Here is a 13,405-nt window from a genome sequence, read left to right as displayed (position 1 = left end):
GACGGGGAGGGAGTTCCAGGTCTTGGCGGCGAGGTGGGAGAACGATCTACCTCTGGCTGTAGTTCGGTGGATGCGAGGAACAGTGGCAAGGGTGAGGTTGGCGGAGTGGAGTTGACGGTTGGGAGTGTAGAAGGTGAGTCGCTTGTTGACGTAAGCAGGGCCGGTGTTGTGGAGTGCTTTGTGAGCGTGGGTGAGGAGCTTGAATGTGATCCTCTTGTTGACGAGGAGCCAGTGTAGATCTCTCAGGTGGGCTGAGATGTGGTTGCGGCGTGGGATGTCGAGGATGAGGCATGCAGAGGCGTTCTGTATACGTTGCAGTCTTTTCTGGAGCTTGGCCGTGGTTCTCGCGTAGAGAGAGTTGCCATAGTCCAGTCTGCTGCTGACGAGGGTCTTTGTGACCATCCTTCTGGTTTTGGTGAGGATCCACCTGAAGATCTTACGGCGCATGCGAAGGGGGTTGAAGCAGGAAGATGAGACGGTGTTGACTTGCTGGGTCATGGTGAGCGATGAGTCCTAGGTTGCGTGTGTGGTTGGTTGGCGTTGTGCAGTTCCTAGGGTGGCCTGCCAGCAGGAGTCGTCCCAGGCGGAGGGGTTGGAGCCGAGGATGAGGATCTCCATCTTGTCTGAGTTCAGTTTCAGGTGGCTGCTCTCCATCCAGTTGGCGATCGCCTTTATTCCGTTGTGGAGGTTGATTTTGGTACTGGCGGGGTCCTTGGTGAGTGAGAGGATCAGCTGGGTGTCATTGGCGTAGGAGATGATGTTGAGGTTGTGTGATCGGACCATGTTGGCGAGCGGTGCCATGTAGATGTTAAAAAGGGTCGGGCTGAGTGAGGATCCTTGGGAAACACCGCAGATGGTCTTGTGGCTTCAGATAGGAAGGGAGGAAGGCAGACTCTTTGGGTTCTGCCAGAGTGGAAGGATATGATCCAGTCCAGGCCTTTGTGGTGGATCCCTGCGTCATGGAGGTGTGTGGGAAGGGTGTGGTGGCAGTAGGTGTTGAAGGCAGCCGAGAGGTCTAGGAGGATAATGGCAGCAGTTTTGCATTTGTCGAGCACGGTCCTGATGTCTTCCGTCGTGTTGGTGAGGGCAGTCTCAGTGCTGTGGTTGCTACGGAAACCGTATTGAGATGTGTCCAGCGTGTTGTTGAATTCAAGGAAGCGGGTCAGTTGGCCGTTGACGATCTTCTCGATGACCTTCGCCGGGAAGGGGAGGAGGGAAATGGGCTGGTAGTTCTTGAGATCTCTTGGGTCTGCTTTGGGTTTCTTTAGCAGGGCGTTGACTTCGGCGGGCTTCCAGCTTTCCGGGAAGGTGGCGGTCTCGAAGGAGCTGTTGACAATCATTCGAAGGTGAGGGGCGATGATGGAGCTTGCTTTGTTGATGATGTGGTGGGGGCAGGGGTCGAGGGTTAGCCGGAGTGGATGGTGCTCATGGTTTTGATGGTATCCTCGTTGTTGATGTGGGTCCAGGAGAGCAGGAGGTTGGGGTGGCTGGGGTCCGGTGAGTCGGGGTTTGTGGTGACAGCGGTTGTCGCGGGGGTCGAGGGGTTGAAGCTGTTGTGGATGTCCATGATCTTGCGGTGAAAGAAGGTGGAGAGGGAGTCGCAGAGGTCTTGCGAAGGTGGGGTGTCATTGGAGCAGGACCTGGGGTTGGCGGTTCCTTAACGATGTTGAAGAGCTCTTTGCTGTCATGTGCATTGTTGTCGATGCGTTCCTTGTAGAAGGATCTCTTGGTGGTCCAGATGAGCTGGTGGTGCTTGCGGATGGCGTTCTTGATAGCAGTGTGGTTGATCTCTGTTTGTTTGTGGCGCCACTTCTTCTCGAGTTTTCGGCACGCCCGCTTGGAGGCCTGAAGGTCGGCGGTGAATCAGATGGCCTTAGTGCTGGTGCGGTTGTTGGAGGGTTTCTTGATCGGGGCAAGGGTGTTGGCACAGTCGTCTATCCATTGTCTGAGGTTGAGGGCAGCTGTGTTGGGGTCGGTGGTGATGGGTGGGGGGCTTGGGCGAGGGTGGAGATCAGTTGGTCTTCAGTGATCTTGTTCCAGCTGCGGTGGGGGATCTGTTGTGGGTGGTGGTGCGTGGGGGGTTTCTTGAAGGTCCAGTGGAGTTTGGTGGTGTGGCTGAAGGTGACGTGGCTGCTGGCGGAGAAGACGGTGTCGAGCGTGTGGCCGGTGGAGAGGGTGGGTGTTGTGACGAGTTGTTTGAGACCGAGGTTGGCGAGGTTGGCGAGGTTGTCGAGCAGGATGGTGGAGTTGCTGTTGTTGGCGTTCTCGATGTAAAAGTTCAGGTCGCCGAGGAGGATGTAGTCTGTAGAAGCAAGGGCTGATACTGCTTTCTTATGAAGAACATTAAAATTGGTTCAATGGCGCCATACCATATGTAATACAACCCATGAGATAAGGTGCCTTAAGTAAGAATGGACCAGTGTGGCCAATGTTTGCTACATAAACACCACATCCTAGCATACAGGCAATGCGAAAAGCTGACGTACGCACACTTTATAATGAGCTAGTAGCACTTTACAAGTGACTGTTACAATTTGCCATGCAGTGCTTTAATGTCACCCCAGCACGGGCTGCACCAGCTGGTCACCAATTGGCTGTTACATGGATTAACCCTCAAACAGTACATTCGATCATGGACAAGGTGCCCACAGAACGTCATAGCACAAAAAACTAACCAACTGGTAGTAGTGTTTCCCCATAGAGGACCCCAAGATAAACATATAAATCTCACAGTGTGCTTGCCATTCAGAATGGTTCCATCAGTGGATGACTGCGCCACATGGGTACAGTCTTTGCTTCAATTTACACTACCACGCATGGTACCCCCACAGTTGCCAACTTATCGGAAATGTTAAAACAAAATCAAAATGAGCCCGGGGCTGCTCCAGCACTGGATTTGGGGATGAAACTGATGCACAACTGCAACACAGTCTCCTCAATAATACTTAGTAATTTTAAAGGGGAAGCAATAGCATTGGCTATAAGCCAGGGGCTCTGGGAGAATGCACAGTGGAACAGAAGCGTCAACTACCGGAAATTATTTCCGAAACCTATACTAGTATAGAACGGGATAGTTTGGGAGTCAAGACAAAAAAACTGGAAATTCAGAGTACCATCCCTAAGGACGGTACTAAACAAGCACAAGAGGGCTCTAAAAAATGCTGGGATAGATACAAAATAAAAAATAAAGCCAGAAAAACTCATAGAGCAGACTCTCCGCATTTGGAGAGCTCTGAAAAGGAGATATAATCTCAGAAATATAGAAACTTTAAAGGCTCCTGACAGATTTACTGATACACGTCCCTCTTGTTTCTTTCAGGACACGCCGGATAGATGGAGTGAGAGAGTGGGCCAGTCAGAGCAACGCCCTCGACTACGTGAAACAGAAAAAAGACAACAGCGTTCCTCAGACAAGAAAGAGTACAAATCCTATCCCCACAACAAAAGCCACAATTCAAAAAGAAGAAGGGGCAGTGATTTCAATAAAACATGCCAGAAAACGTGAGAACATTCCTGAGGAACAAGAGGTGGGCAGTGACCCTTTTGGACAGTGTCGCAGAAGTCACGATATGTCACCAGAGTCTGAGAGATCATCTGGATGTGACAGCAACTCACAACTTTCATGTAGTCAAGACAGCGGATGGGCACGTCTTCCTACCCAACAGGGTTTATGATTTATATATCCAACTTGAGGGAAACATAGAGCGCACTATTAGTGCAATTCTTTTAGAAGAACTTAATTGTGATATCCTATTGGCAGAAAAAGACAGGCCATCTGAGCACGTCCACAAACTCCCACATGGGGAAGATGTAATTTTGCCTTCTTTCTCAGATCTTGTTCTGGATGCAGTAAAAGAAGCCTACGCTGTTGACTGGGCTTTGGCACAGGCCCTCACGATGTACCGCACCCACGTAGGGTGGGATATGGATTCCCCGTACCATGTAATACCTATTAGGTCTACACTCCATGATCAATCTCAATATCCTCTCAAACATGAGGCTAAAGCTCCAGTGAGAGAAATCCTTACTCAACTCGAACACCAGGGAGTAATAGAGCCCTGTGTCTCTGCAATAAATCACGTGCTATTCCCTGTTGCAAAACAAGATCATTCATATAGAATAGTCTTAGATTACATACACTTAAACAACTATACATGCACATATGCAATAGAAAATGGACACAGCAGCGCACTAATTGACAACATAGTGAATAAAAAATACAAAACCTCCTTGGAGGTTTCTAATTTTATCTGCCAAAACTTAGCTCATGAAAGTCGGGACCTGAGTGCATTCTCATTTGGCTCACAAAAATGTTTTTGCCATTTTCCCCAGGGCTATAACAGCCGACGGTTGTTCTCTGCTCGTGTTACATCAATAATGCATGATATTGACCCTGAGGCGTTGTCCTATGTGGATGACATCTGTCTCACAGATGATGACCTCAACAATCATTGTTCCAGGATCGATCAGATTGTCTTAGGATTCGGCGCCTTGGGCTACAAATTCAGTTTTAAGAAAACTAAAATAGCCTTTCTCAGTGTATTGTTCCTGGGATAGGAGCTACCAGATGAAGGCAAGAGCCTGGCCCCGCACTTTCCAGAGAAATTCCCTCAGCTTCAACCACCAAATACCATCAAGAAACTGCAGTCATTGCTTGGTTTCTCTAACTTTATCAGAACTTACATTCCAGGTTATGCACAACGCATAAAATCACTCTACGATTTAATTTGCCCAGATTTCTCATGCAGACACTGGATAGTTGAACACACGCACACCCTTAGAGGATTGTAACAAGGCATGCCAGAAGCAAAACATTTACACACACATGACAATAAAACAATATTGGTCATCAGAATAATTGCTGGTGCCATCAGGTTCACCTATGTCACCTTTAATGAGGGTGACACGGTACCCATAGCATACAAATCGCATTTGTACTCAAATGCAGAACATCGCTTTGCATCCACAGAAAATATTCTGACTACTGTACAGATGGCTGTCATTAAGGAGAGGCCACTTGCCCAAGGGAAACACATCATTGTTGTTACCCCGGTGCCAGCCTTAGAGGCTGACACCAAAGCTAGCATTCCTAACACTAAAGCATTACTGCCACGTTGGATTCAATGGGCAACCTCCCTGACTGCCACTGATGTTGACTACTTCTTTGACCCAAAATTCCAAACACAAAAATGTCTCCAATACAAACAGGAGTACCCCATATCTATTAACATCTTGCCACTTGACAGATACCAAACTGTCATTTACACTGATGCTTCAGCACAACCACTGTAGGTACAAAACATCAATACTCAGCTGCTTGCGCAGCTGCGAGTGGAGTGATGAAGGATGATGTATTCCACCCTAAACATACCTACATGCAGACTCTTAGGGGGTCATTCCGACCCAGCCGGGGACCACGGAAGCATCGCCAACAGGCTGGCGGTGCTTCCAGGGCCATTCTGACCGCGGCGGTAAAGCCGCGGTCAGAAAAGGGGATCTGGCGGTTTCCCGCCGGTTTTCCCCTGGCCCAGGGAATCCTCCATGGCGGCGCTGCTTGCAACGCCGCCATGGGGATTCCGACCCCCTTCCCGCCACCCTGTTTCTGGTGGTTTTTACCGCCAGGAACAGGATGGCGGGATCGGGTGTCGTGGGGCCCCTGGGGGCCCCTGCACTGCCCATTCCACTGGCATGGGCAGTGCAGGGGCCCCCTAACAGGGCCCCATGAAGATTTTCACTGTCTGCTTTGCAGACAGTGAAAATCGCGACGGGTGCTACTGCACCCGTCGCACCCCTGCAACACCGCCGGCTCCATTCGGAGCCGGCTTCTATGTTGCAGGGTCTTTCCCGCTGGGCCGGCAGGCGCCCTTTTGGCGGTCGCCCGCCGGCCCAGCGGGAAAGCCAGAATGGCATCCGCGGTCTTCTGACCGCAGAGCAGCCATTTGGCGGTGACCGCATGGCGGACGGCGACCGCCGCCCGCCGCGGTCAGAATGACCGCCTTAGTGACTGCACAGAACAGTTGGCTGCGCTTAAAGCTCTTATCTTCGCACTAGAAAATACCTATCCAGACCAGCTCACATTGATTGGGTGTGATTCATGTGACTGTTTTCAGTGCTACAATAATGATTTCAATCATTGGCGGGTGAATGGGTTCAGAGACTCAAAGCGGTACACCATAAAACACAGAACTCTGTGGGGGAGGGTGGCTGATCTTAAGGATAGGCTACCAGATGCTCATGTAGTACTTACACAGGGCCATCAATGTGTAGGAGTACACGTTGTAGGAAGTACTTTGGCTGATGAAGCTGCTAAATCTGCAGTAGCTACGGCTTCTATTGCTGCAATGACTTCTCCTCACACAAGATTGGATAATGAGGCTGCCATGAAAACTTTTACTGAAGGAAAGCCTCTTTCAAAAGCATAGCCTACTAAATATTCCTACCATATCAGTACACAGAAGGGTGCCTTTGCAACAATTCCTGGGGTGGGAGACCGAGTGATCCCCAACAAAGACCAGAGATTAGATCTCATCAAAGCAGCACATGAGGGTGTCGCATCCGCTCATGTTGGTGTGGCGGCCACAATATCACTTCTACAGAAATGCTTCCGGTGGCCCAGACTATACAAACAGACCCAGCAATATGTCTTTTGCTGTGACATTTGCCAGCAAATAAAGGGCTCCAAGTGTCCAATAAGCCACTACAATGTGCATACCTGGACCATTGTGGTCCCTTACAGCCTGATGGTGCATACAAATACATTTTAGTTGCTATTGGTTCTTGTAATAGATTCCTGTGAATGTGGCCACAGTGGTCGGCTGACACTCAAACTGTTATAAAAGACTTGATAGTCTTTATCGGTACATTTGTAGTTGCAGCATTCCACTCAGACCAGGGCCCTGCTTTTGCCTCAAGGGCATTTAGGGACACCATTAGGACGATGGGTGTTGAACTCCATTACTCTTCCCCATATCATTCCAATGGTACTAGTGTTGTGGAAAGGAGGAATCGTAACCTAAAGCAGTCCTTAACAGCAAGAGTATAAGGTTCAGGCCGCAATTGGCTTCATCACCTATATGGGGTCCAAAGAGCACTGAATAATCTGCCAAGACTGTCCTTGGGGAGGGGGGGTGGGGTTGCACTCCCTCTGAAGTCCTCTTTGGATACCTATGTATGACCCAGATCTAGATGGCCCTGGTATGGTGGTGGCAGACACACTTTTTTGACATAAATGAATATCTCACTCTCTTGCAAGAACTTCAACAATTTTGTGATGATAATTCATCCACTGTAGCACCACCTTAGGAATAAGGGATTTGCCAAAAACTTCAACAGGCTGGATTCCTGGGGATCTGCTTCATGAGAAGATTGCTGTGAAGAAGGAATTTGGCCCATCTTACAGAGCATCAGTTCCAGTCTTGGAAATTCAAGGTGCCAGAACTGTCATTCTACCACCGTTGCCAGGTTCCAAAGGGAACAGCTTTGTCTCCATTGACAACATCAAACTGCAACACGTGCCGATCCTGCACAGTACACCCCGAGGTCCTTTGGGTAGTTCCCGGTCTCCTCTCTCTACCCAACAGGTTATACGTCTTCAAATAAGAAACAACAATGTTTCTGAATACACAAGCATGTACAACAATGCTAAAAGGTCTTCCCTGAGCATGGGGAGGGTAGAGAATGAGTTTCTGCTGATTCCTGTTACCACTTCACTGACAAGAACTGTCTAAGATGTGGCTGCCTATTACTCCAATGCAAGACAAACTGATGACATTGTCTACTATGAACCTCTATGTGAAGTGGATCCATCCACCAGCTTAGCACCGGTTCCTGTGTTTTCGCAGACTGCTTCTGGTTACTTCATCGACCAAGATGACTTTTCTTTAACTTCAGTACATCTGCAACTGAAACTCTTTCAAAGACATGTAAACTGTACATATAGCCTAAAAGTTCCTATTTGGATTATCCATGCCATTACCTGTGGATACTACTGACATTGCTTGCCGTTCTGCTATGAATTGGTTTTGTGACTGTTTTCTTTCTCTTGATAAATGGTCATTATCTTCCTGAGTGCTCTACTGTCGAGTCAGTAGATGAAGTTCTAATGCAATATCTTTCCTCACATAAGGTCCAAAGAGACTTGTCCCTGGTGAACATTTCAGCAGTACCAATTCCAGATGGGGCTCTTTGGGATAAAGGACTATTTTATATATATGGCTCTACTGAGGTTATCCACATTTCTTATGTATTTAAAATTTCAATGACTGATGTAATTACACCTGGTTTTGTTCTGACAGGGATGTTAAAACAGTTGGTTCTATGCTGTCTGGACCGCAGAATTATACTGTATTTGAAAGTGAAGATGTGTATATGTACACCGAATTATGGGGAAATGTTCTCTTATCATCACTGGGGACATTACTTTCTGCACAACAACTAGACATAGATCAGTATTTAATTACACACAATGGGAACATTGTTCAGTTCCAGCTGTGGAGAGCCCCAAAACATATGTATATAAATTCAGATATTTCTCTGGGCATGACACTACAAAAGGAGAGTCATATTATCTTAAACTACCACCTTTCCAAAATGCAGATTTTTTTTTATAACTGACACCAAATTAATCAATTCAGATTCCTTTGTTTCCAGGCTTGCTGTTGAAGGTTATGAAACTGGAAGAGCACTATATGTGTGAAAAGCGTATGGGGAACGCAAGATTGCAAATTCAGGTTAGGGAAGCTTTGTTTATAGCATGTCTTATTCCTGTAAAAATGACATTTTTAAATGGCACAGTTCAGTAAACATCCTGCTTAGGGCTAGCAAAAATAAAAGAAATGAATGTGCCCAGTATCCCCACACCAGCTAAATTCACCAATTGGCAAACATTCCTAAATGTCACCAAAGAAAAACTAAATGTTTGGGTTCAGAATGGTACATATAATTCCACACTTTCGAGTCTCAGTGGGTGGTTTTGTGGCCTTTGGACACAAATGGGTGTCAGGCATGATTCGTTAATTCCTCAGAGGGTGTCAAGAATAGCCAGCCAGACCTTCGCTATGTCTCAGTTCAACACTCTGGTATAGTTCAATATACAGTGTGTGCAAACTGTGTCAATAATGGTTACACACTAACACCTTAGCAGCAGTTAAAGAACATCTTAGTCTCCTATCAGAGGAAGTACACTTGCAGGATTTTTTGCTAGGTCCAAGAAAACCCAGCTCTAAACAATTCTGGTATGCCATATATAATGAAATCTGGAAGCTTTCTCAGATGGAAGCGGCTGCACGTTTGAGGCAGATAGATAAGGAAAATATGGAAAAGGCTTCAGCTTTTCCTGATAATGGCGTGAACACTCAATATATACCCTTAATAATATTGTGTCATCTGCGATTTATATCATACAGACTGATGCCCCTTTTACAACATGGGCTACGTCAGCTGCACTCCATCATGCAGTTGGGTTGGACATTGCAGATTCTGAAAAACAGACATGTTCCTTGAAAATACATAAACAGTAGTGAATTGTTTGCTGCTTTTAATTTGTCCAGGGAACAAAAGATAATGGCTAAAAGGGAAGCCAGCTACACCATGCTTAACATTGAAAAGTTAGAAAAGCTGCCTTTCACCATAGCAGAGACACATTTTGAAACATTTTGCTGTGGGCAGATAGGAGCAGCTAGGAGATAGCTACATTAAGGAAGAGTGGGTGTTGCCTTTTGAGTTCAAATGTATGAATGGTGAAACAGAGGTCTTTCTGAGGGGAAGCGAATGTGAGACTATTGTTAGTCATTCAATGTTTTGCAAACAGGTGTCCCTTTGCAAATTTTGCAATGCGGTGGTCACAGACTTAGCATGCTTTCTGAAGTGTACTTCCTTCTCCTTGATTCGTCCAGCATTTCATATACTTTCAAATGGAAGTTATGTGGTTCTGAGTGATCAGAGATGCTGAGGAATGAGACCAGGAATTGCCTACGCAGTTTCAGCTGCTCAAATTGTAACTTGTTGTGGACATGTTTTATCACCTCCCCCCACATAAGAGATAAGAGTAGCAGAAATGTCGCCTTACATTGATACTACTAATTTAAATTTTGACAAGCTGAGCAGACTAAAGGTGCTACAATCCTTATTAAATAACAACTTCCCCAAGCACTTTGGAGAGCTGGTCTGCAGAATATTCAACACCTTGAGCATTGCAGGGATTGTACACTTGTTTAAGGCTGTTGGGTCTGGTGGTTTCCACCTTCCACACAGTCATCAAAGTCATTACTTAAGCTATCCATGTACTCTTCTCTTGTGTGTTTGGCAGATTTGCTATAACTTTGCGCTCATTGTCGGAATACTGCTGCTGCTATTCCTAATACGCAGTGGTTGTGCTTTATCAGCTAAGTGGAGTGATGGAGCTACCCCCAGCCCAGCCCAGCTCTGTCGTGACTGCATGATGCAGTACTTTGGCGCTCAGTTGCTGGAAGAATTGGAGCATGATTGGTAATTGCAATCTGACCATTCCTGGGGTGCATGCAACCAGTCTTTCATTGCACCTGGTGCCTCTTCTAGTGTATCCCGTTGATATGTCTTGCTGTACAGCCAGTGCCTTCTGTGGACAAGGAACTGTTAATGTTACCGATGAGGGTTCATTTATGGTCATGCACTATGAGACTGAGATTGTTTCGCAAGGTGACTTATGAGCCACTGCTTGTGAATTGGCTCCAACAACATCTGGCACTACGGATGATGCTTACTACACAGATGATCCTGCGTCTGAGGCTTCTGCTTACTTCTGCTCCGTGGATCCTTCTGCCAATCCTGTGATCGATTTGACATCTGCCAATGTGGGGTCCTTCCTGGACGCACACTCCAGTTTGCTGACTTTGTAGACCTTCTACACGATCATATCTATTGTTGAATAAATTTGAACATTGGCTTTTTCAAAACATAAAATGTGATGCCAAATTGCATTTTTCGATTCTGCAAGTATTTGGCCTGCCATGCTTGTCATGGTTGACATTATGGCCCTCATTACAACCCTGGCAGTAAATCCCGCTTACCGCCGTGCTGATGGCCGTCAAGATACCGTGGCCGCGGTGGAAATCCGCTACAGGTATTACAATCCACATCTCGTAATCCGCCACAATACAGACACCCACACAAGTCCGCCACACCAAAGGTCAGTGATAAACTGGCGATACCAAAACCTACACCGTCACGCCTACAGGAATATGCCCACACTATCACGAACCAGAATCAATGCGGTGGTCTTTCCACCGTGATAATCCATTGGCGGTACACATCGCCGCGCTCAAAATACACACACACTTACAAAACACAACCACATTGAACAATTCAAAATACACACACCTGATACACATACACACACCACACCCACACACTCACACCACTATAAAACACACACCCACATTACCCACAACCCCTTACAACAAATTTTTTTGAAGACGCACAGAGAGAGAATAGCAAACACAACACCAGCATCCACAGGCACACAACACCATCACTCATACAACATTCACGCACCTCAAAGAACACACACCAACACAACACATCACACAGCACAACAAACATCACCTCACACATCACCCACACCACTTTATGGCACCTTAAAGACACCCCAGGTTTTCTGAGGAAGAGCTCAGGGTCATGGTGGAGGAAATCATCCGGGTAGAGCCACAGCTTTTCGGATCACAGGTGCAGCAGACCTCCATTACTAGGAAGATGGAGCTATGGCGGAAAATTGTCGACCGGGTCAACGCAGTGGGACAGCACCACAGAACATGGGATGACATCAGGAAGAGGTGAAATGACTTACGGGGGAAGGTGCGTTCCGTGGTATCCAGACACAAGGTAGCAGTACAGAGGACTGGCGGTGGACCCCCACCTCCTCCCCCACAACTAACAACATGGGAAGAGCAAGTCTTGGCAATCATGCATCCTGAGGGCATCGCAGGAGTAGCAGGAGGACTGGACTCTTGTAAGTCAAATCTTTACTACTACATCCCTCACCCTACCTGCATGCCATCACAAACTCATACCCCTACTCCCACCCCATCACTCCACCACCTCACATATGCCCCACCATCACAATCCACCCATCACAATACCAAGCCCTGCATGCAACACCTATGCATGGACCCCCATAACCAAAGCATGTCCAGTACAGATACCCACCCAGACCCCAAAATCACTAATCACACAAGGGCAAACACAATAATGCAAGCACAGGAGTAGAGGGCAACTCACCCATTGCACCCATTGCACAAGGTGGCACACACAGATACAATAACTATGCATTTACACCCCAACAGGACCCATACCCAACGTCACCGGACAGGAGATGCCAGACATATCCAGTCCCCCCACAGAAGAGGCCCACAGTGATAACAGCAGCTCTACACGCCTGGATCAAGATGACCAGCCCGGCCCATCAGGGACCTCTGGACAGTCGGTTCCCCTGCCAAAGTCACAAACCACCACTGAACTTCCCCCCTCAGGAAACACCACCACAGCACCCACCCAGCGGGTCCATCCCTCTGTCCTCAGGACACATCAATCAGCAGTGTGTCCACCACTCCAGGGACCCCAGGCAAACCCTCCAACCCAAGACAATCAGGGGCCTGGGGTCAGTGGCAGTGGGCACACGGTTCAGCAGACAGAGGCACAGGTTAACAGGGAAACTGGGAGGACTGCTGTGCGACAGAGGGAGGACAGGCCCAGGGAACCCACTCTCCATGAGGCACTCTCCAACATCATGGGAGCAGATTCCTATGGGATGGCGGATAGCTGACATCAGGTCTGGCTCCAACTGGGCACACAATTCATGGATTGTGGCACGATCAAGTCTGTAGGTGATAATGATGTGTCTGTCTTCCAAAGTCAACAGGTCCACCAGGGGTCTGTATGCCGGAGGATGACGCCATCTCATCACCTGCCCCAGCGGAAGTGCCCTATGGAGGAGGAGGGTGAGCAGAGGGTCATACACCACATAGCTTGCACAAGGGTGTTTAGAACAATCGTGATGTAATCGGTCTGTCCGTATTCCTGGCCAAAAGTGCTGCGATGCAGTTAGTTGCCCTGCCATGTGCCCCCCTGAAATGGCAGCTGCCTGACCTGTAAGGAGGGACAAGGGGAAATGAGGAAACTGCACTGGCGTTGTGCTGTGTTGTGGTAGGCGGTCGAAGACCGCGACGCAAATCAGCACTGGTTATCATTGGGCCCTATGGTTTCCACGAGCCAATGACGATGTACGCCGGCGGTGACGGTATGCACCACCGCGGAGGTGACCGCCATTTTCTAACTGTTCACTCACTTGATACCTGACTAACAGGAGAGGACCTACACTGCAAGTGCTGCTGTGACCTGAGTCTGGAAGCAACAATGGCTACAGTGTCTGGGG

This window comes from Pleurodeles waltl, chromosome 11 (assembly GCF_031143425.1).
Source record: "Pleurodeles waltl isolate 20211129_DDA chromosome 11, aPleWal1.hap1.20221129, whole genome shotgun sequence".
NCBI lineage: Eukaryota > Metazoa > Chordata > Amphibia > Caudata > Salamandridae > Pleurodeles > Pleurodeles waltl.
Note: the sequence above shows the minus strand (reverse complement) of the source record.